The sequence below is a fragment of the Erpetoichthys calabaricus genome, chromosome 18 (assembly GCF_900747795.2).
Source record: "Erpetoichthys calabaricus chromosome 18, fErpCal1.3, whole genome shotgun sequence".
In the NCBI taxonomy this organism is placed as follows: domain Eukaryota; kingdom Metazoa; phylum Chordata; class Cladistia; order Polypteriformes; family Polypteridae; genus Erpetoichthys; species Erpetoichthys calabaricus.
The window spans coordinates 16,000,574-16,022,955 of record NC_041411.2 but is presented as its reverse complement, the minus strand read 5'-3'; the positions used below and the strand labels follow the sequence as shown (position 1 = coordinate 16,022,955).

At 37.2% G+C, this 22,382-nt stretch overlaps 1 protein-coding gene across 2 annotated transcripts in view; it reads right to left on the bottom strand.

Moving 5' to 3' along the window:
• Positions 1-21,720, bottom strand: part of fam222aa (family with sequence similarity 222 member Aa) — a 122,367-nt gene extending 100,647 nt beyond the window's left edge. Inside the window, exon 1 of one of the 2 annotated variants that reach the window (XM_028824591.2) lies at positions 20,579-21,720. The gene's annotated coding sequence lies outside the window, so the exon portion shown is untranslated. Of the gene's footprint in view, positions 1-18,306; positions 18,426-20,578 lie in introns of those variants that run through there. The other variant, XM_028824592.2, reaches the window with a different exon arrangement.
• Positions 21,721-22,382: the final 662 nt, after the last annotated feature.

Here is a 22,382-nt window from a genome sequence, read left to right as displayed (position 1 = left end):
CTGTCAGACAGAAAGAACCTTCAGAGTTGCTGAGTCAGAAATTCCACGTGAATGCTCTTAAACTTGGAAGTACATGTCAGACAATTCGGAGGAAACAAAACTATTCAAATTGTATGAGTTGTGACGTAACAATGACTTTTCATCTTAGTCAATTTTTTTAAATAAAACATATAACCTGGTCAGCCAAAAATGCCATTTGTTGGTCAAATTGAATTTAGAGCAAAGTGATACTCATTTGAAATGTTTATTTTGCTCTTTATTTTCACAAAAAATGCTTTTTATCATTAATCTCTTTTTAATAAATTAACAGCGACCTCACATTTCTCTGAATGGTCTGACCAGAAATCCACATGAACACACTGAAGTGGGATGGTGAAACATCACATCTTGAATAGTCAAAGAGCACATGAACACAGACATGGACAATGTGAGGTAAAACATACACAGCTAAGTCAGTCCCAGAAGGGTTTCTGTAGTAACTGGCAGGACAAAATTAAAGCCCCCAAGCCACTAGAGGCCCTGTTACAAAACAGTTAGACACACCAAAGGCACTTATAGATACATGGCCCTTTAGTACAGTTCAGAGCCTATTGATTATGAAGTGCAACAAGCTTATTGGTTTTGTAGTGCAACCTTAGCTTTACCTTAAGCCTCCCTATTGAGCTGAGATTTTGTAGTGGTTCCAGGAATGGTTCCAGAAGTAGCCTTAAGGTGGACCTTTAATTACTAGTTGCGCCAGCTGGTGAGTTTGGAGACAAGGGATATGGACTGGAAATGCTTAACTGTCAAGGAAGTGATTAAACCATATAATAGAAAAAAGGTGAGAAAACAGCAATAAGAGTAAAAGCAATTGTTTTGAAGTGTTTAGATGCAGGCTAAGATATCCATGCATTTTGTGCAGCCTGAACTTTATTTAGAATGCTGTAGTACTTATTGCTCTTTGAACTTTTTGTTCTATTTCCTATAATCATGTACATAATATGCATACAAATGCAAATTTAGGTTATATACAGAGTACAGGCATCCATGTAGAGCAACTATTCAGCTAATAAAGACTTAGGGATAATATTAATTGACTCACTACAAAGGATCATTGTTGGTCACATTTCACTCAAGTGAGAGAACGACCTTTATATAGAAAACTGTGGAAGACAACGGGTGAAAGAGAATAAGCAAGAAGAACACACTGGCTAAAAATTACTTTTTGACTACTTGCAGATGGCAGTAAGGTTGATGACCAAGTAAGAGATTCTCTAGCCATGGTGGGGTGTAAACAATACACTACAAAATACATACTACCTAAACAAGTGATTGAAAGCATAGTTGATATTAGAAGAGGGCGCTATGCAAGTGAGCCTACCAGGAATACACCTTATTATCTGTTGCGTTTATACTGCTACTGGAACTATGGAATGGAGATTCCAGTTACTTATAACTCTAGTAAATCTGCACACACACACACTGTATATACATATAGTAGTTATATTAGACTGAATTATTTACAGTGATTTAACCTGTCATTTGTATGTGCTAAAGAATTTAGTGCTTTGTGATAATTGTGATTTGTATATTTTCTTAGATATTACTTATTGGTTTGTGATAATATATGACAATAAGGTATCATCTACTAAATAAATAAATACAAATATGTGCATATTTTAGGTAGATGTGTCTGATATCTATTAATTTGTTTATTATACTTTTTCAAACACTTGGTTACTGTGAACAGGAGCTTTTCGTTCAGGCAACAGCCATGGACAATTTAACAGTCCATTGTAAAACAGACACACTAATTCATACTTGGCCAGTTTAGCCTCAAGAAATAACATAATTCTGAAATGTTGCAATTAGCCTTAGATGGTAGTTAAGTCCATTGCATGGCAATACAGTAATAAAAGAGCTAAGAATATTCTTGAATTCATAAATTTATTAAACTCTATTTTCTCTAGCATCCAGTTGTAGAGAAGGTTGAGTATATACATTATATTTTACTGTGTTTTACTGTATATATAGGCTAGAACACTGAAGAAGACACTACCTAAAATAAAATAAACATTATTGAACAAGCTGTAAATGATAAATTAAATATTTATAATAAAATTCATAATAAAATCATATTTTTTCTCTGTTGAATTTTCACTCATGCAGATGAAATTTAATGTAAGTAAACATAAAGTACTACATGTAGGAAGCAAAAATGTTTGGTCTGAATACACAATGTGAGGCCTGAAAATTAAAAGTATACCCTATGAGAAGGATTTAGGAGTTGACTCATCACTATCAAACTGCCAGGCAGTGTTCAGAAGCCATTAAGAATTGTAACAGAATGTTAGGTTATTTAGCATTATGTGTAGAGTACAAGTCAAGTCAAATGAGGTTATGCTCATACTTTACAATGTGCTGGTTAGACCTCATCTGGAGTACGGTTTTGGTGTCCAGGCTACAAAAAGAACATAGCAACTTAAAATGCAACTTAATAAAATGAGCTCCTTCCCAGTCTATCTTGGCAGTGATCTCATCAGACCTGCCTCTACTGTAAAAAATCTTGGTGTCATTTTTGATTCCTCCCTCTCTTATTCCACCCACATAAATCACATTAAGAAACTTTCTTACTTTCACCTCTGTAACATATCCCGTGTTCGCTCCTTCCTCTCCTTCTCTTGTCCATGCTTTTATCACATCCCGCATTGATTATTGTAATTCCCTACTGGCAGGTGCCCCTCCTAATCTTATATCACAACTCCAGCATATTCAAAACTCAGGGGCAAGAGTCCTTACTCGAACCAGCAGCAGCGAGCACATCACACCCATCCTGCTCTGTCTTCACTGGCTCCCTGTGTCTTACAGAATCGAATATAAAATCCTACTAATAACCTACAAAGCCTTAAATAACCTCGCGCCAAACTACATCAGTGACCTTCTCCATCACTATGTGCCTGCCCGCCCACTAAGGTCTTCTGATTCTGGCAATCTTGTTGTGCCCCTCACTAATCTACACTCCATGGGTGACAGGGCCTTCAGCTGTATAGCGCCCAGACTCTGGAATGACCTACCGAAATTAATCAGGTCAGCTGACTCCACAAATTCTTTTAAAAAACAACTCAAAACTCATCTGTTCAGGAAGGCTTTTAGCTCTATTTGACTTTATTACCCTTCTCTCAGTTTACCTCTCTGTCAAGATGCTAATGTAACCTGTGTGCGTGTGCTATGCCATCAATTATGTTGTCTGTTTTTTTTTCCAGAATTCACTGTCTTAATCTTCTTTATGTATTTATCTGGTTTGTACAATGCTTTATACTGTATACACTGCCGTTCTTTATTATATTCTGTAAGTGCCTTGAGCATGGGAAAGGCGCTATATAAATAAAATGTATTATTATTATTATTATAGCAGCACTGGAAAACGTCCAGGGAAGAGGGACTAGGCTGCTCCCAGGGTTACACTGGATGAGCTATGAGGAATGATTAAAAGAGTTGAGCCTTTTCAGTTTAAGCAAAAGGAGATTAAGAGGAGACATGATTGAAGCATTTAAAATTATGAAGGGAATTAGTCTAGTGGATTGAGACTGTTACTTTAAAATGATTTCATCAAGAACAAGAGACAGAGTTAGAAACTTGTTAAGGACAAATTTTGCACAAATATTAGGAAGTTTTTCTTCGCACAGTGAAAATATAGAAACACGTAGAACACTTAGAAAACACATGACCACGTGGTGTGGTAGACAGTAGGACTTTAAAGACTTTCAAGACTAGACTTGATGTTATTTTGGAAGAATTAACTGAATAAGACTGGCAAGCTCTGTTGGGCTGAAAGGCCTGTTCTCGTCTAGATTGTTCTAATGTTGTAATGCCTGTAACATAAGCATGATGGTTGGTAGGTGCTGGGACATGTTTTTTGATTCCTCATTCTTTCTCTGTCAGTGTATATTTTATGTGTTCTCACCTTGTTTGCGTGGGTATATATTGGCTACCTTGATTTGCTTTCACATCTCAATGATGTGCATATAAGACTAATTGATGCCTGTAAATTGACTTGTATGAGTGAGTATGACAGTGTTGTGTATGTGAGCCTGCCCTGTTATGGTGCTCAGTGCCTGTCTGTGACCTTGTAAAGGAAAAGTTGATGGAGTAAGGGTTAGAAGAATATCTGTAAGTAATATGGATACCTCTGCCAGCACTTCCTCACTCTTAGGAAAATCAAATTCTAACTCTCCCCATTCACACACACACCCCACCTCCCAACAAAAAAAGCTTAATCTTCTCCTGATGCAAAACAGTTTAATTTAACTTCGGATATGAGGAAGATCAGTGTCTGAAGATTTCCAGTCTCTAGACAGAAAAGCAACATTTCCTGTAGAAGACTTAATATTGCTCCAACCAAGCAACAAGGATATTCTCGACTTATCATCAGTTTTAAACCATGGAGCACACCAGACCCAAAAGTCTGCTGGCTGGGGTGTTTTTCATTTTGATTTCAGTTTTCTTGTCGACTCTGCAAAGCTTCCTAACTACACCCCCTCCCCCCACTCCTCCCACTTGACTCTCCTCTGTGCAGCTGCGTTGCAGAGCGAAGCTCCCAGTGGGTTCTTGTCAGTTCCAGGCCATTACCTCTCGCTCGTTGGGAGTTTGTTTACAAGATGCCACAAATAGCCTGTTTTTACCCCACTACTCTCTGAACAATCTGTGCCCTGGAAGAAGAGGGGGGTAGGGAACAGACAAAAAATGTACACATAAAGAATTATCCTTCTGCAACCTTTTGGGATATTATAAGAACACACTATGACAGATGTTATTATAAAAACGTAGCAAAGACAAAAGCAGAGCACTGCTGCTGCTAATGCTTCCCATCCTATTCATTGTAACCAAATGTGGTGCATCTAAATAGGCAGGAGTAATGCAGTCTTGAAGAAAGCACATAAAGAGACAGCAGGACCCTAGTCCTGGTGCAGTAGGAGAAGACTTGCAGGAAAACACAAAGTTGATGAAATTAGTAATGTAAAAAATAAATTTATGTATATATCTGTTGTACCAAATAAATAATATCAGCCAGTTTTGGCAACACCGAGGTTAGGAAGTAGTCACTTGGTGAAAAGGTTTACTGCTGTTTCAGGAAAATGTTGGAAATTCCACACATCCAGAGATGGAAAGCATTATGAATTGAACTTTAATTATGAAACACTTGCAGAACATAACAAGATTACTAGCTCACTGATCTCTGTATGTCTTGCATTGCAGTCACATGACTAGATGTGTGTACATGAGTGTCCCCTGCAAAATAACAGTAGACTGCCATGGTGCCTAATTTGTGGACAGTTCTGCACTGATAGCCTCAGACGCCATGCTGACCTGTAATAGAAAATCAAACAATGGATGAAAAAGGGTGCTAAATGAATGAACCGTTAACCAAAGAAATGGAGTAACACATACAGTTTACCAGTCCATAGATTCACTTTATATTCCTAATGAAAAACAACAGAGAGGTCAAATCTCAATTCAGGTTTTCCTATTGTTTTGTTTTAGTTCCTCTTCATATGCTGGTGGCTAGTGCTCAGCATCTTTAGTGCACAGATCAAACTAAAGGTCACTAGCACTTGTTCACGCAATTAAATTGCTGGTAGTGTGGACAGGGCACTTTAATAGACATGGCAGAACAATGCACTTTTGATAGAAAAACTAAAGATGCACAGGCACAGGATATCAGAACTACTCAAATTCAGGTACAAATAGCATAAGAAAAGAATAATCCCAAGCTTTTCCAGTATGCAGTGGTCTAAGGAGACCGCTACAATTGCCAGACAATGATGTCATAGAAAAAAAGGTAATGGCTGAAACAAAACTAAATCTAGAAATGTGCTTATCAGTATTAAAAGGTGCATATCCTTAAATGCTCTCATTACCTTCTGGTCAAATAAATGAAAGCACCCAGTAGTCATTAGGCACATATCAAATGGTGCCAGTGGCCCTATTATACAAGACATATTTTGAAAGATGAAAAGTGATTGCTGTTGATGCACATATTGCCTAGCAACATAGTCACCAAACCAATCATCTCACCCTACCTTCTTTCTGAGGGGAAAGGAAAGAGGTGAGCTGCTAGTCTCTGTCATGACAAACCCTTTTTCCCCAGACCTCACTCTCCATTAGAAAAAAGATGACAAAATCACCTTCTGAAAACAAAAGCAGATTCCAATAAAACAGCAAACCTGACTACATAAACTCAAGGGAGAACTGCAGAGAAACACAAGGAGCCAAGGAGCAATGAGGCAGGTTACAGTATATGCATATCCATACATGCATCATTTAAAAGATTTTTTACACTGATTTTAAGTATTCAAACAAGCAATTAACACATTCTGGACAATTTGATGTTTATTGCTACATGCATATTTAAGAAAATTTCATTTTCATTTTCATATAATATGCAGGTTCAGACAATGATTGTAAATAAATACATAAGAGAGAACAAGAAGAGAGAGTGATTTTGCCGTCAGGGATAAACTCTGCCTCTTCTGCTCACATCTTCATAGTTTTCTATATGCATAAGCAATCTAACCAGCAGAGCTAAAGCAGGACTTTCCTTGTAACTTTAGTGGCCAGTATTAATGCTTTCTGCCATGGAAATCTACTGCATCATACTAGGATCACATATTGAACTCACCTATATATTTCCCAAGTTAATGTCATGGTCTCCTTCACAGGTTAGCACATTTCTACTGTCATTGTAATGAAGATCAGGTTTATTCACCCTTTGCACATGCACTATATGGATGAAAGTATTGGGACCCACCTCTTAATTATTGAATTTAGGTGTTTCAATCAGATCCGTTGCCACAGGTGTATAAAATTAAGCACCTAGCCATGCAGTTTCCATCTACAAACATTTGTGAAACAAAATGGGTCATTCTAAAGAGCTCAGCGACTTCAAGCATGGTAGTGTGACAGGATGCCACCTTTGCAATAAGACGCTTTGTGAAATTTCATCCCAGCCGGATATTCCACAGTGAAATGTAAGTGGTATTATTGAAAAGTGGAAGTGTTTAGGAACAACAGCAACTCTGTAACAAAGGAGAAGACCACGTAAAATCACAGAGCAGGGTCAAGGACTATTAAGGTGCATGGCGTGTAAAAGTCACCAACTTTCTGCTGATTCCAGAGCTGAAAAGTTCCAAACTTCCACTGGCATTAACTGTGCGGTGAGAACTTCATGGAATGGGTTTCCATGGCTGAGTAACTGCATGCAAGCCTCAAATCACCACGTCCAATGCCAAGTGTTGGATGGAGTGGTGGAAATGTTGTTCTATGGAGTGACGAATCACACTTCCCAGTTTGGTAGTCAGATGGGTGAGTCTGGATGCTGGGATAACATTTCCTGTCTGACTGCATTGTTCCAGCTGTGAAGTTTGGTGGAGGAGGGATAATAGTGTGGGGCTGTAGTTCAGGGTTTGGGCTAGGCCCCTTACGTCCACTGAAGGGCAATCTTAATGCTTCAGCATACCAAGACATTTTGGACAATGCTGTGCTTACAAAATTGTGGAAACAGTTCTGGAAAAGCCCTTTTCTAATCCAGGATGACTGTGGAATAGTTCATAGTGCACAGTGCACATAGTTCATGTGCACAAAGCAAGTTCCAAAAAGACATGGTTGGATGAGTTGGTGTAGATGAAATTGACTGGCCTGCATAGAGTCCTGACCTCAACCCCATCGAACACCTTGGGGATGAACTGGAACAGAGGTTGCAAGCCAAGCCTTCTCATCGAACATCAGTAAAAAAATTCCCACAGAAACACATCAAAATTTTGTGGAAAGCCTTCCAAGAAGAGTGGAAGCTGTTTTATCTGTAATGGGGGGACCAATTCCATATTAAAGTCTATGTATTTGAATGCACTGCCATTAAAGTCTCTGTTGGTGTAATGGTCAGGAGTCTCAATACTTTTCTTAATATAGTGTAACACGCACGTTAGCAAGCAATTTAGCCAAGTATTTTAGTTATTTGTGGTAGATGGCATAATGTCATTGTGAAATACATATGAAATATACTATCATTACTCATATCTGACATTTACTGTAGCTGACACCTTTATCTAAGGCAACATACTAGATCAGGAAATGGCACAATTGTTTACATTTACTCTTCGCAATTGGAACACAAATAAATTACAAAACTTGGTCAGGCTCACACAATGGATCAGAGACAGGAACTGATCCAGCAATTTTGGGATATAAGGGCCAACACCTTTACTACTTCGCCTGAAACATATATGATGTCCGTATACTATTCCTTCTGTGCATATTCTTTACACACATGAACATCTCTCTTTATTTTGAACCCACTTTTTGCATTACATTGTCAAGGGGTACATTGGATCTGATAGCTTGTATATAATAAAATTACACATATGGAGTAAGTTACTCAGAATGATTTAAAACATTTCATATGTAATAAATAATAGTCTTTCACAGAATGGACTCCAAATAGTTCTTCAGCAAGAAGAATGATTTAGTGTGCTTCTGACAACAGCAGTCAGGCAACTAGAAAGGCAACATACAGTCAGAAACTGATAAAATGTAAAATTAGGAAATAAGTCAGAACAGATAAGGCTAATCATCAACACAAAGATCATAAATACAGCATACCTGGAAGGGGAGGGGAGAAACAGAATTAAGAATTAGCACAGATAAATGGTAACAGCTTACTTAAGTACTGTCTTGTTTCATTAGCAAAAAGTTCATCTGCAAAAATAAGCACAAGGACAATTGCTGAATGGATCCTGCAAGCACAATTTCCAATAACTGTTTCTACTTGCAGGAAGAAAAAACAACATTATGTACCAAAAACAAGGTTAGGAAACAACAGCAAACATTTGGTTAGCCCACCTTGCCCCCACACAACATGTAACAAATTAATTCCAACTTAGCTACCTTTATTCTTAAATTAAACTGCAGCGCACAACCACCCCATTTATCAAGGAAACTTCCAGGATGGGATGTAACAGAGCAATGCTGAAAAAGTAACTAAAAATCATAGACTATCCTACCAAGATTTTTCCTAATAAACACATATTTTCAATACAAACATTTCTCAAACATCTGTATACTTATAAAATAACCAGTCAAGAAATGTTCTTTATCTTTCACACAGAAATGCTTAAGAGGTTTATTCTACACATAATCTTTTCCTGAACGAATGAGAGAGGTACAGTGACAAATGATCCTTGAAGACAAATGCAGAAAGAGACAACCACAGGCCTCACCTTTAGGAAATGATTGGCTAATTATGACACCAAACAAAGGAACAACTAAGTAATGTGTTACATTAACATAAAACAATTCATGTAAGCATTTTTCTTTTATTGATACACAATTTTTTCTTATATTGTTTCGGCATGAGAATTTTAGGTACACCTTTGAGTTGAGAATAATCAATGAAGCAGACTTTTGGACTTACAGTTGACTTTGACAAAGTTATAGAGTATAACATAAACAATACCTTTATCTCTGATTCAAAATCATTGAAATTCAATAAAATAGCATTTAAGGTTCATCAAATTTAACTAGGAGTGATATGTTAATGCAGTAGTTATCTCTACTGTCTCATGGAAACAGGTAAAATGATTCCCCTTCCTGTATGTGGACATTGTCTATGTGGATTTATATGTTATCCTCCGTCTGCATGGACTTTCCTTTACAGTAGGTAATCTATTTTTCCTTCTACATATTCAAGGACATGTATGTCCCTGGCAATTCTCCTTTAAACTGTCATGGTGTGAGAGTGAGTATGAAAGTGTGTATGAGTGGGACCTGTGATGGACTGGTACCATGTCCAGTATTGTTCCTTGCATTGTGCTCAATGGTGCAAGGATAAACTCTGACATTCTGTGACCCTAAATTAGATTATACAGGTTTTAGAATGGTATATTATGTTAAAATGTAACCACTGGATTATTTAAAGTCACAAAGACAGCTTTAATCTTAAACATTACCGAGGAAATATCTGTCACTGCCCTGAATGATTTATATCTTGACAAATATTTGTTGCCTGAAATGAGTCCTTTGATCCAGCACTTTTTGCTACAAACTCAAAACAGCCTTCTAGTTAGCTGTAGTAGTGGTGAGTTGCCCTATTTCAATGGGACATAATTAATGCAGCTTGTCCTTTTTTGTAATACCAATAGTTGACTTTTTACCAGCAGTCTGACATTTTTGTCTGTAACACATACCAGATATTGTTAGTGAAGCCTCTGATAATGTATAGTCCTCATGTCTTACTGTATGTAGACACAAATTGGAGAGGAAGTTCAATCGTGTTGCATTTAATTGTGCATCTTGAATCAAACAGGAAAAAACTGAGTTTGGTACAATAGATAGTTATTATAAACACAAGGTCTTAAGAGGTACAATATACATGTAAATGCATTACAAATGTTATCTTGCAATAAATGTATGTGTGTGGTATTCATGTAGTATATGGATGTGGAACATGGCTGATTTCAATTAAACCTGTCAGTTATATGGCGACTTGACTTAAGGTTCAGAGAAAAAGAATGTGGTCCACATTCTTTTTCTGAATAACTTAAAAGGTACAGGCCACACCACCAGTTGGGTCACTTCGAGATATCATTTGAGTATAATTCTTGTAAGTAAAATTATAAAATGCAAATTTATCTTCATGAATTTATAGCTATAGGACACTGTTCTGTATATAACTATAATGTTATAGTTTTGCAAAGACTTTCTTTGGGCAAAAGAGATTTCTGCACTTTTTTTTAAGATGGTGGTCCTAAATGTTGTAGGATGGTAATCCAGTTGCAAAATACAGACACATATTGTTTTACCAGGCTAAAGCAGCAGTAGATTAACTTTGAAATGATCACCCTTCCTGTCTCTCCTTTGCTGCGTTCTCCGCATTGCAAAGCAATCAATGTCATCACGCAATTCAGGAGCATTGATTTGTTTTACAGAGATTATAAATACACTTCGCTGAGAATCCCTTTCTTATTCTTTGGTTAATCAATCACATACACAGCTTCAGACCGTCTCCTTTTAATTTTGTAGTGATTAAAGTTCTGCCAAATCTGTTTCTCCCAGTATTGCAGAATTCATTCTACCAGAGTAAACCATTTTGGAGTGCATTCCATGAAGCCATAAATCAGAGGATTTCGTTTTTGTTTCAAGGAAAGAGCAACACAGAATGAATGAAAAAACTTGTAAGGGTCATACAGAGGTCAAAAAAAACATTAATACTTTTTACAGTTTTTTCTCTGCTGCTGCTGAAGTTCTGCTTAAACAAAATATTAAGAAAACCATTCAAAATTAATGCAATTAAGCTCTGCAATCTTGTTACAACTATATATTTTTCAGTAGTGAGGAAGACCTAATAAAACATTTTCCTGTACTTATATTTTGTACAGTTTACATGATTTCTGCCCTAATGTTTTCACAAGGTTCAGCATAAAAGGAGTTCCCTGATTCAGTTCTCTTGTACATGCTTGTTGCTGGCTATTCTAAAAATATTTAGTAATGCTAGAAACACAGAGTTGGCAGAGTAAATACTATTTAATAAAGCTATCAAAGTCCTCATTCTTTAAGAGAAGAAGATTGCTGACATTAGGTATCATTTTCAACATTCTGTCCTCACCTTCCAAATGCTTTTGGAAATATGCAAGTGAAGGCAGAGAGTGGTGGTAACTGACACACTACTCAAAAGGAGTCTCATATTTTAGCAGGCTTGTTAATGAAGGATCATCTTGTCACAAAGACTGAATGGTTCCCTTGCTGAGAGCTTTGACTACCTACAATGTAGTTAGTGTTATAACAACTGGAGCTTATTAATCAACATTCTGGTTATTCAACCTAGTGTTTTCAGCCACCTGTAAGTGGAGTTGTAACATTTATGTAACATTTCTAACAGTTGTAACTTTATGTTTAATCAGGTTGAATGATTTTCCTTCCTATTTATGTTGAAAATCCATCTGCAAAGAGAGAAGGGTGGTGATATGTCCTGTGACATTTGAAAGGCAATTAGTTGATTTCACCTCTTAATACTTTTGCAGGCTTGTTGATATAAGATATCTTTTCATGTTGTCCAGATAAGTTAAATGGTTCCCACCCTAAGTACTTTTTGTCATCTTCTTCTTAACCAGGCTGAATATTTTTTTCCCTAATGTTTTGGCCACTTTACATTGAAGGATGTGTTATGGTCAACTGCCACTTATAACATTCTGTTTAATTATAGTAAATGGTTCCCTTTCCTGTTGCCTTTGAAACCCTGCAAGCAAAGCAAAAGAGGGTTGGATTCTGTTGAGACACTTAGATATACACTGCATGAATTTTATACCTCATGATATTTTTAAAAAGCTTGCTGTGTTAGATGGCTTCTCTACATTTGTAATACAGGCTAAATACTTTCAGTTCTGAATTCTTTTTAGCCACCTAGCAGTGGAAGTCTAGAGTGAGATTTAAAGAGCTAGGTTAGGGTTCTAGTAGTATAACTCAGTATTACTATAACAAGCAGTCAGTGAAGAAATATGGAAAATAAGTGGGGTTTTTTTCTTAGTTAAAATGTTGCTTGCTTTATAAGCTCTTCTTCCTTACTGTTGCAGCAAGACTATTTTGACAGCCCCATACATACTGTAAGTTACTAAGCTTTGCAGTCTGCAGAGAGGCCACTTAGCATCACGGTGTCTGTTCGACAGAAGAGATGAATGTTGCTTTGTGACCCACTGTAGCTAATTACAGAAAACTGTCGTAAATGAAAAGCTTAACCCGCAAAAGGCACTAATAATTGGACTGTCAAAAAGGGAATCCTGAAAACATAGCTTGTCACCCTGCCGTGAACTCTGGGTTATGCAAATGATAGCCATAAAAACCCTTTAACTTACTCAATTATATAATTTACATCTAACATGCTGCTTTCTAAAGTGAAGCATACTTAGGTCACTGCCTCTCAAAGACTACAGCAAACGAAAAAGGAATGCTCATCATTTTATCTTTAAATGCCAGTATATTTGTAGACAACATTAACAATCAGAAAGTTAAAAAAGGTGCATAAAAATAGCCTGTCTGAGTTTGGCAGTTAGTCCCCAACAGTAATACTTTATGAAGTGCTAGGTGATCTGTGTTATTTTCTGTTCTCCAATTATTGTTTCTATTTAGATTCAGTTAATTATTGTAATCCTTCTTTGCAGCTGCTTTATGGAGAGTCCAGTAACATAATGGGCATTGGCTTAAACTGTTGGGGAGACTGTCATGCTTTCCAAAGCCAATGTGATTTTTGATGTTGCAGCTCAAATATTTTATAAAAACTTAAACTTTATTTAATTCACCACTTACTGTAAAATTATTGACTGCTCTGCATGGGTTTTCACACCTTGGCTTTTCAACATTCCAAAACTGCATTATAGGTTTCCTTTCTCTGTAGTATTATGCCTGTCTAGTTAAGCATACTATTATTAATGTTGCTGGGTATGCCTTCAGCTGTTCACGTGTCACTCACAGGTTCCATTGACATGATAAACTTCTATATAAAATAAATATGGATGAATGTGTAATGGAAAAGAACAAGAGGGTTACATCTAGGTGACTGCTCTCTCTTTCTTTCTATTTGTTTAAATATTTAGAATCATAATTATTTTACAAATTGTTGATACTGCATTTCCATAAAAATAGAATTCTTTTGAATTGTGCACAGGTATGATATCATGAGGGAATATATAAAACAGCAATTTTAATGCACTTCTCCCTTGACTTGGTGTGTGACAAACAAATGATTGCTGTTTACAAATTACATGCTATCTTTCCCAAAGTTCAGAAAGAATTAAAGTAGTAGAGAGTTGTTACTGTCAGCTTATTTACTGAGAAGCTTGTATGGTATTAATGACATATTTTATCAGATTTGTCAAGGGTAGAAATTATTATTTTCCTTTTAATACATTCCTTCAGTCATGGTTTTTTGGAGGTAAGCATTTCATACTTTGGGACACTTCTCACATACAACTCCTCCTCCTCAGCCCCCATGCCTTTTCTCTCTTTCTGCCTTTCCAAGCGTAAATTCTTCACTTGCCAACAATCAGAGCAGAAACAGGGAATAAGCCAGGCACAGGATAACTATCTGAAACGTCAAATCTGTGAAGTACGCACAGCTGGATGCAGATTGCCAATAGTCTGGATGAGTGACAATCTCACTTGAGCTACATCTGTGCACGCCTCCAACTGAATCTGCTCAAGGCACAGCTATAAATCCCAATTCCAACTCATTAAAACTACCTGAAACGTGAAATCTGTGAAATGGGTACAGATGGACGCCCACAGAAGAGAGTGGAGATCAGCATCCACAACTGTAGAGCAGAGATGTCTTACCAAGAACAAAGATAGGCCTTCTCTACACTGCAGGAGTTAATCTCGAGTCACTCACAACACCATCAGCCACACTGACATTGTTAGCTCATCGTCTGGGCTGAAGTCAAAATAAAATGTATACCAATCTGGTTTTAAAAAAAATGTTCCACTCACTGACATCAAGTCAAGCAGGAGCACTGACCCTGGTGACAGGCTTGGGCCCACAGGGGCTGTCTGTGAGTTGAAGAGACAGCTCTATATTGACAAATCCTCGCAGGCCCTATTCAAAAAGGCAGAGGAAGAGACTCAAAATTAGGACTTTGAAAAGAATAAATAAAAAGTTCTCCATTTAGATGGAAGTAGACAGAAGTTCCAGGTTCAAACAGTTCTTGTTTTCTAACCTATATATAGTGCATAAAGAGGATAGGGAGCTTAAGCTATTTAATTAAACTGGAGTACATTATCTCTGAACTTAATTATTAAATTGATCTAAAGAAGAAATATGTTTTGCTTTTCATCATTCTCATTTTGAGCTACATTTCTGCTCAACAGCCCCAAACTTTCTGTTATGCTCACAAACTTTGGAAAGTATAGGGGCAATTTAGAATGAATGTTTGAAGACTTACATGAACTGGTGGAATAAACGCTGAAAGAAAGGGGCCTCTTGCATACACCTATGTCTCTTGGCAAATTGGTACAAAAAAAAAACAAACTTTTTAATGGAAAGTAATTCTAAGCCTGGCACGTGCCTTTGTTGTTTAACTGCAATTTTATGTGTGGACAAGGAAATCAAAATTGTGAATAGATTTTGATTTATTTTTTTGTAAAACTAGACAGCAAATGGGAGCCCGCAATGAGTGAAAGCAAATGGTAAAATTATAAAATTGCAAAATAATTAATACAAAAAATATAAGTGCATTACATATTGGAAGCGCGGCACGGTGGCGCAGTGGGTAGCGCTGCTGCCTCGCAGTTGGGACACCTGGGGACCTGGGTTCGATTCCCGGGTCCTCCCTGCGTGGAGTTTGCATGTTCTCCCCATGTCTGCGTGGGTTTCCTTCGGGCGCTCTGGTTTCCTCCCACAGTCCAAAGACATGCTGGTTAGGTGAATTGGCGATTCTAAATTGGCCCTAGTGTGGGTGTGTTTGTGTGTGTCCTGCGGTGGGTTGGCACCCTGCCCAGGATTGGTTCCTGCCTTGTGCCCTGGATTGGCTCCAGCAGACCCCCGTGACCCTGTGTTCGGATTCAGCGGGTTGGAAATGGATGGATACATATTGGAAATTGGCATACACATACCATAAAATCAAGTCATCAATTAATTCCCATAAAAATCTTTTCCAATGCCGGATCCCAGAGAGTACAAAACCATGGCACAAGTACAGGGCTGAAGGTACAGACCAGCTCAAGAAGGGATACCACTCCCACTCAGGGCACATTTACTCATTCTAATTTACATAACAACATATCTGGGATGTGGGAGCACAAGAAGAATACGCAAACAACACAAAGTGAAAAGTCCATGAATTGAACCCATATCTCAGGGGCTGTGAGGCAGCAGTCTCAATTGCTGCACCAATGTGCTGCCGTACATTAACACAATGTAACAATACACTTAACACAACACCACGGGGATGAAGATAAAAGAGTGAAAAAATGAAATTTCACACCTTAACAAAAAGAAACATTGGATCCTTAGGTTCTTCACAAAGAAGAGCTCAGATGCAATCAAGGAATTTAATTTCCAATAAACTCTAGTAATTTTATTTACATTGAGAAATGACTAGCTATATTAATTTTACTGGTTTTATGAAAAACTTTTTATTTTTAAATAGGCATGACACATTGCCCCCTAAAAAAAACATATATATATAGTGCTATGAAGTACAAAATGTTACTCTGTTCCAAAACTAAACCTGCCAAATAATGCCTATCTAGTTCATTCACATTGCTTATGAAAAAATGAGAAGATGTTCCAGTAGATAAACTTCTAAAAGACAATTAAGTAGACTGGTCAGCAAAACACTTCTAAATAACATCATCTCATATCACAGCATCACAGAAAAAGTTGTTCCATGTGGATTGCTAAAAAGCTGGGCTATCTGAAACAATGACCATACTGCTGGTCATCCAAACTTCATTCCATCCATCTGATATTACTGAAATGGATACTGATTTACTCATGAACAGTAAGGGCTCAAAGCTGCCAAATCCTCCATACTTTTTTCTCTAGACAATTTAAGGTCATTATATTCTCTCAATAGAATATTAGTCCATTATGGACATGTTAGATGAACATCATAAAAGGGAGTCAAATGAGAATATGTGCAGTTTCCCTTCTGTAACCTAAGTAGTATTTTTTTGAGTTCATGTGAACACAGGGAGTACATATAAATATCATACAGAAAGCATACCAGCAGAGATATAGATCTGGTCCATTAAAAATAACCCAAATGATATTGATATCAAATATATCCACATTAACACAGGAAGCAACACTGTATGAAATTATGCCGCCCATGGTACAGTATATACCCCCCCCCCCCCCCCCACACACACACACACAAACTATTAATTTTGGGTTGAGAAATAACATTTCATGCATTTTATAAGAAAACTCAAGAGCGTGTGGACACCTACACAAACACTAATGTCCCAGCCTTATGTGTACCAGTGTTAACCACTAAGCAACTGTACAACAGATGCGATGACCAATTGAAAATGTCCACTTCAATGGACTATGGCAGCAGTATCGATAACATCTCATCCGCAACACGAAAAGACACCTAGTCTGCCAGAATTCTGCTAAATTCACATTTCGCTTGTCTCTTGGAAAGCTGCAATTCCATTCTTTTGGCCGGTTCTCTCTCATTGTTCAGTAAACTCCCACCGAGCATCCTAAAATACGTCCGACTATAAAGAGATAAAAAGGCTGTTAGTAGAGTCAACTTAACGTACCTCTTGAAACAAAACCTGCCGTGTAATTTTCGGAGAGCTAATATGAGACTGCAATTCTACTTTTGTTTCTTTCTCTTTTATAAAGGCAACTGCTTCAGATGAAAGTAACCAGCCACCACCGTAGCAGGAGGTGTTTTGCTTGAGAGCCCGGCTTCCAAGACCAAATACACAGCTTGTTGGCGTTTTCAATGGGAAAAGTGGCTTATTGAGGAGAAATCACTGTGAGCGAGTCTGTCACTCATGCAAAAACAGTTATTAAGAAAGCCAATCAACCAAGGCACTGCACTGAGTTCTCTTCCTGAGTGAAGTCCGCTCCAAAATCACAGCTGCACTGCACCTCTTGGACGCTTCTGCAGGTTATCAAGTGTGTGTATTACATGCATTGGTAAGTTACCGGCATGCACAAAGCACAAACATTTCACCCGGCCTGCAATCATCTGATTGTTAATGTGCGTTAAAAAACCGACGAATATTTAATCGCCCTCAGGCTAGTCGGCTCCTCTCGACAATTCAGGGTGTTCTTGCTGGCCCTGCTATTTTTATAAAAAAAATTTGTAGTAATTAAAAAAATGACAGTATCTTTGGTGCAGTCAGAAAATTCTTATTAATATACGCACAAACTTTATTTCAGAAGATATGACAAATATACAAATTGAAGGCAGTTTTATTGTGGACTTAACACTGTGCTTTAAATTACTTATTAAGTGGTGAAACTCGTTTTTCCCAGTAAGGAGTCTTGTGAAGTTTATAGACTAACACTCGCGAGCATGCGGAGAAAAACATCGATTAAACCAAAAACATTGTCCACATGACTTTAAACTGTCTGGTTGTCCCGCAAGGTTGACCGTCTAGTCGGGAATCGAACAAAACTATTTATTAAAAAAACACTTGCAGAAGCTTCTCCGCGGCCCTGCTCATGGTTATAGAGGGCTTGGAAAATATGTGTAAGGATTGGTACATGTAGCGCATAAAAATACAAACACCTGTTAATCTTCTTTATTTTGTTCTAAAAAATACCTCTTAATGCTGTAATGTGTTCTGCTGAAATACTCGATCGTTCGGAAAAACTAGCAGTCCAGCAACTCGAACATCTTTCATATACTTCACTGGGCGGTTTGCGACCTTTAGATGTTGTCAGTCTGCCCATCAGTATTGCGAACTACAAGTATGCACTGTGGACAAATTCCATGACCCGCGGCCAAGCAAAACTAATTGATGTCGTAGCGTGTATATTTGTTACCAGGAGCTAATGAGAACGAATTCTGTTTATATCAATCAGTCAGATAGATTAAACCGCGCCTATATCACAAAATGCAAAAAACTAAACTGCTTTATATCCTGTATTATTGTAAGAGAAATACAACCTTACCAACTGAGAATAACAAGGATACTCAAAAAATGGAGGAATGTATGTAAACAAATATTAAATTAATTCTTGTGTCTTTTAATTGTATTTATTATTCATTTTAGTTCCAGATATTCCGTGTTTTCAAGCCTAAAAAAAGTTTTGCTCCCTACACGCAAAGACGAATGAATCGCATGATTCATTCCAAACTTATGCATTCTTTGTTCTAAAAACAAGGAATGGTTACTTTTTATACATCTGAGAAAGGCTACCATTCACCCTTTAAGTGCTGTGAATTGTATTCCTTTTGTGAAGCATGTTTTAAAACGTCTCACCATAGTTGCATTAAGGTTTCACCTGCTACATTTAACAGGACTACACTGGGCAAACTTGCGCAGATTTAACAATGATGATTTTTTTGCACATTGTACAATTTTATTCCTCTCCTTCCAGACCTCCTTTACAATTTTGTTCCTATAAAAAGTGACATTGTGAAACTGGGCATTGTTGTCGCATTAGAACCGAACCTAAATATCTAACCCAACTGACTCTGAAAAAAAGAAGAGTTAGACGAGGACATAAATGTATGTATAAATACTCGACTACAAGAAAAGGCAGAGTCGGAAGAAAAACCACCCCCAGAAAACGCATTCTCAGCGACTTCAGCGGGCAAGTCATTTGACGGGAAACCTGTCTCGCCAGCTCTTAGGATTCCATCCAGGCATAAAAAAAAACCAAATAGAAAGCAGAAATAGGTGAATTTGCAGCCGAGCTTTTCCTTTCATTATTTCACCTGTCACTTTAAGACCAGAGAGCAAAAATGAAACTCTAAAACGATAGATAGATAGATAGATAGATAGATAGATAGATAGATAGATAGATAGATAGATAGATAGATAGATAGATAGATAGATAGATAGATAGATAGATAGAATATTTCACTTTTAAGTTGCGCATTTTAGTATATTTTAGGTGTGGTATTGAAAGTGCCAGAAAGTTCTGAGGTGTTTCGTAATTAGAAATAAATGTGTATTCATCTCTCTCGCTCATAAAATAATGAATTCTTCAGTGATAATCAGTATTAAAATCTACACCATACAAGTGTGACTTTTCTATCACTGAACTGTTATTCCAAACAGACCGTTCTAGTTTTGTGTTTTAAAATTTTTTCACGAGAGTACAGTTTGTACCTTTACTTTTTAATTTATCACTTACATTTTACAATTTTCGTTGGACTCTGCAGCCTTTCTCCCCCTATTTAAAAGATCGCAAATTCGTACCGCATGTATTAATTTTAATGGTTATTTGGAGACGTCAGGCTTAGGAATGTATGTAAACTTACACACTTATATACGTCTTCCTAAAAAAACTGCTAATTGTAAAGTATTAATGCATCAAATCTCTTATTTACAGGGAGGATCGCACATCTATTCTAAGGTGTAACCGAAAAATCAATAACTTTAGATTAGAAGACTATCAACTTCAATATACACACCGTTGTTTACAGAAGTTTAAGTGTATACTGTATTAGATATGTGGTTTTATATGTCACTCTGTAATAAATAACTGAACTTTAAAGAATATTATATAAGCAATGCAAATATATATATATTATATATATATATATATATATATATATATATATATATATATATATATATATATATATATATATATATATATATATATCAGTTTAGATACAAAACGTATATATACATGTATATGTGACACATTTGGTTTTGACGTGACTTTTTACATTTGAAGCCTAAAGCTAGTATGAATTTGATAACACTGTTTCAATGGTCCTTCTTTTGCATTAGATAATCTCACCATAGATTAAAGACATACATAGGTAACACCGTATATACAACATATATACATACGAAAGAGAGATTGGAATAACATATGCAACTTAAAAAAATATTTTAAATATTTCGTATTTACCATAAATCGATCCAACACTACAGTTCCTGGTAGCAGAGCCTGGAAATCGGATTCAGAGCGATATGATCCAGGGGGGGAGGCAGAGATCTCATCCTGGGCAAGCAGAACTCAGAAATAATCCTTTAAAATCCCTTTTTTATTGTTAATTTCCCGGAGGCAACTCACTCTCACACACGCGCGCACACACATAAACACGCGGACACACACACACAGATGAAAAATAATTTCGGTGTTTTTTTTTCTTGTTACAGCTCCGGTGGAGCAGCGAGACAGTACGATCAGTACGAATGAGTTCCCAGTTGAAATGTTTTCGGTATTCTGTCGTATACTAATCCAAAAAGGAAGCAATAAAAGTAAATCAGATTTTACAATACGCTTCTTTTTTTCAATACACCCCGGTTTCAAATGAGAATAAAAAAAACATCCAAGCTGTCAAAGCAGAAAATATGGTTTTGATCTTGAAAAGGAAGTGATTAGATGGACAAATGCACTTCGTATTCTTGTTCCACTTGGTTATTACACAATAAAAAGCACAACATTTTCTTGCCAGTTATCCATAGGCGATTCCAAGGAACAGGAATTTTAGATGTCGTGTGTTGATAAAGCTGAATGCGCACAGTTGGAGAAACTGTATATTCCGTTTCCCGTTTTCGCAACAGACAGTTGACTATATGTTAAAATCAGAAGCCGTTTTAAATCGCCCTTAACTGCGAAATCTATTTCCTTACATTTTTTTTCTGAAATGCATTGGCCTCTGGTCACAAACCCGTGTAGCCTTTTAAGGTTTAAATCCCTTCGATCTGAAGCAGAAACCGAAAGATCTGTTATGTTAGTGGTTGCGTGCTGCTCTTTAGAGGCTGGAGGCTGCAGAACATTAATACCTTGGCTGGGAAACCGCTATTCTTCTTTGAAAAATTCGTTTATTCGCCGATTTCCGTTGCCTGTGAGCGTATACTCTCGTCTTCTTGCCGATGCGTCACACTACAAATGGCTGTTTTTCCTTTGACTATTAATTTATTGTTGGATTTACTTCTTTCTTTAGCAGAGGCGCGTTTCCTTCAGGCTTGTATACATTTGTAATAGGCTGGTTTAAGGCGGCAGCTTATCTTTCTCTTGCAGGCGTACCTTCCCTCTGCAACGCGCTGCCGAAACTGACAATAACCCGGAACGGAGCAGATTTGCACGGCATCTGGCTCCGCCCCTTGACCAATAACACTACAGGGAACCCAAAAACTTAGCCTATAATAGCCTGCAGAAGGCGGTTACCACGGTGACGCCTCCAGCGTCCTGCAGACAAGTTCAAAGACACGCTGTTTTTTCGCGGAAAATTTTAAAAGGATGTACTGTATGGTATGTTTGGGGAAAAAAGGCAAAGAACATTAACAGGTAAGATAATCAGAATTGATTGAAACATTTTTTTACCATATTCATTAAGCAACAATAGCCCTCAAGGACGGCAGTAATAATTTTATTGGATACATTAAGTACATTATTAAAAACAGTGATTAACCAAGAGAGCGCTGGTCTGCAAATATATAAAAATGTCTTAATCGGGATTCCGTGGCATTGTAGCTCTCACTACTCTCACTTCGCCGTAATTCGTTTTACGTTATAAAGATTTTTTTATCCAGTTTGAAGAACGCTATCATTTGACCACAAAATGCTACTACAGGTACTTGCAAAAACAAGAAGGGAAAATAAATAAAAATATACCAAGTCTAAATCGACAACGCATTATACATTTACAGCCCGAGGTTTAATGATTTTTCCCTGTCTAGACTTCCAGCGGTTTATTAAAGTATCC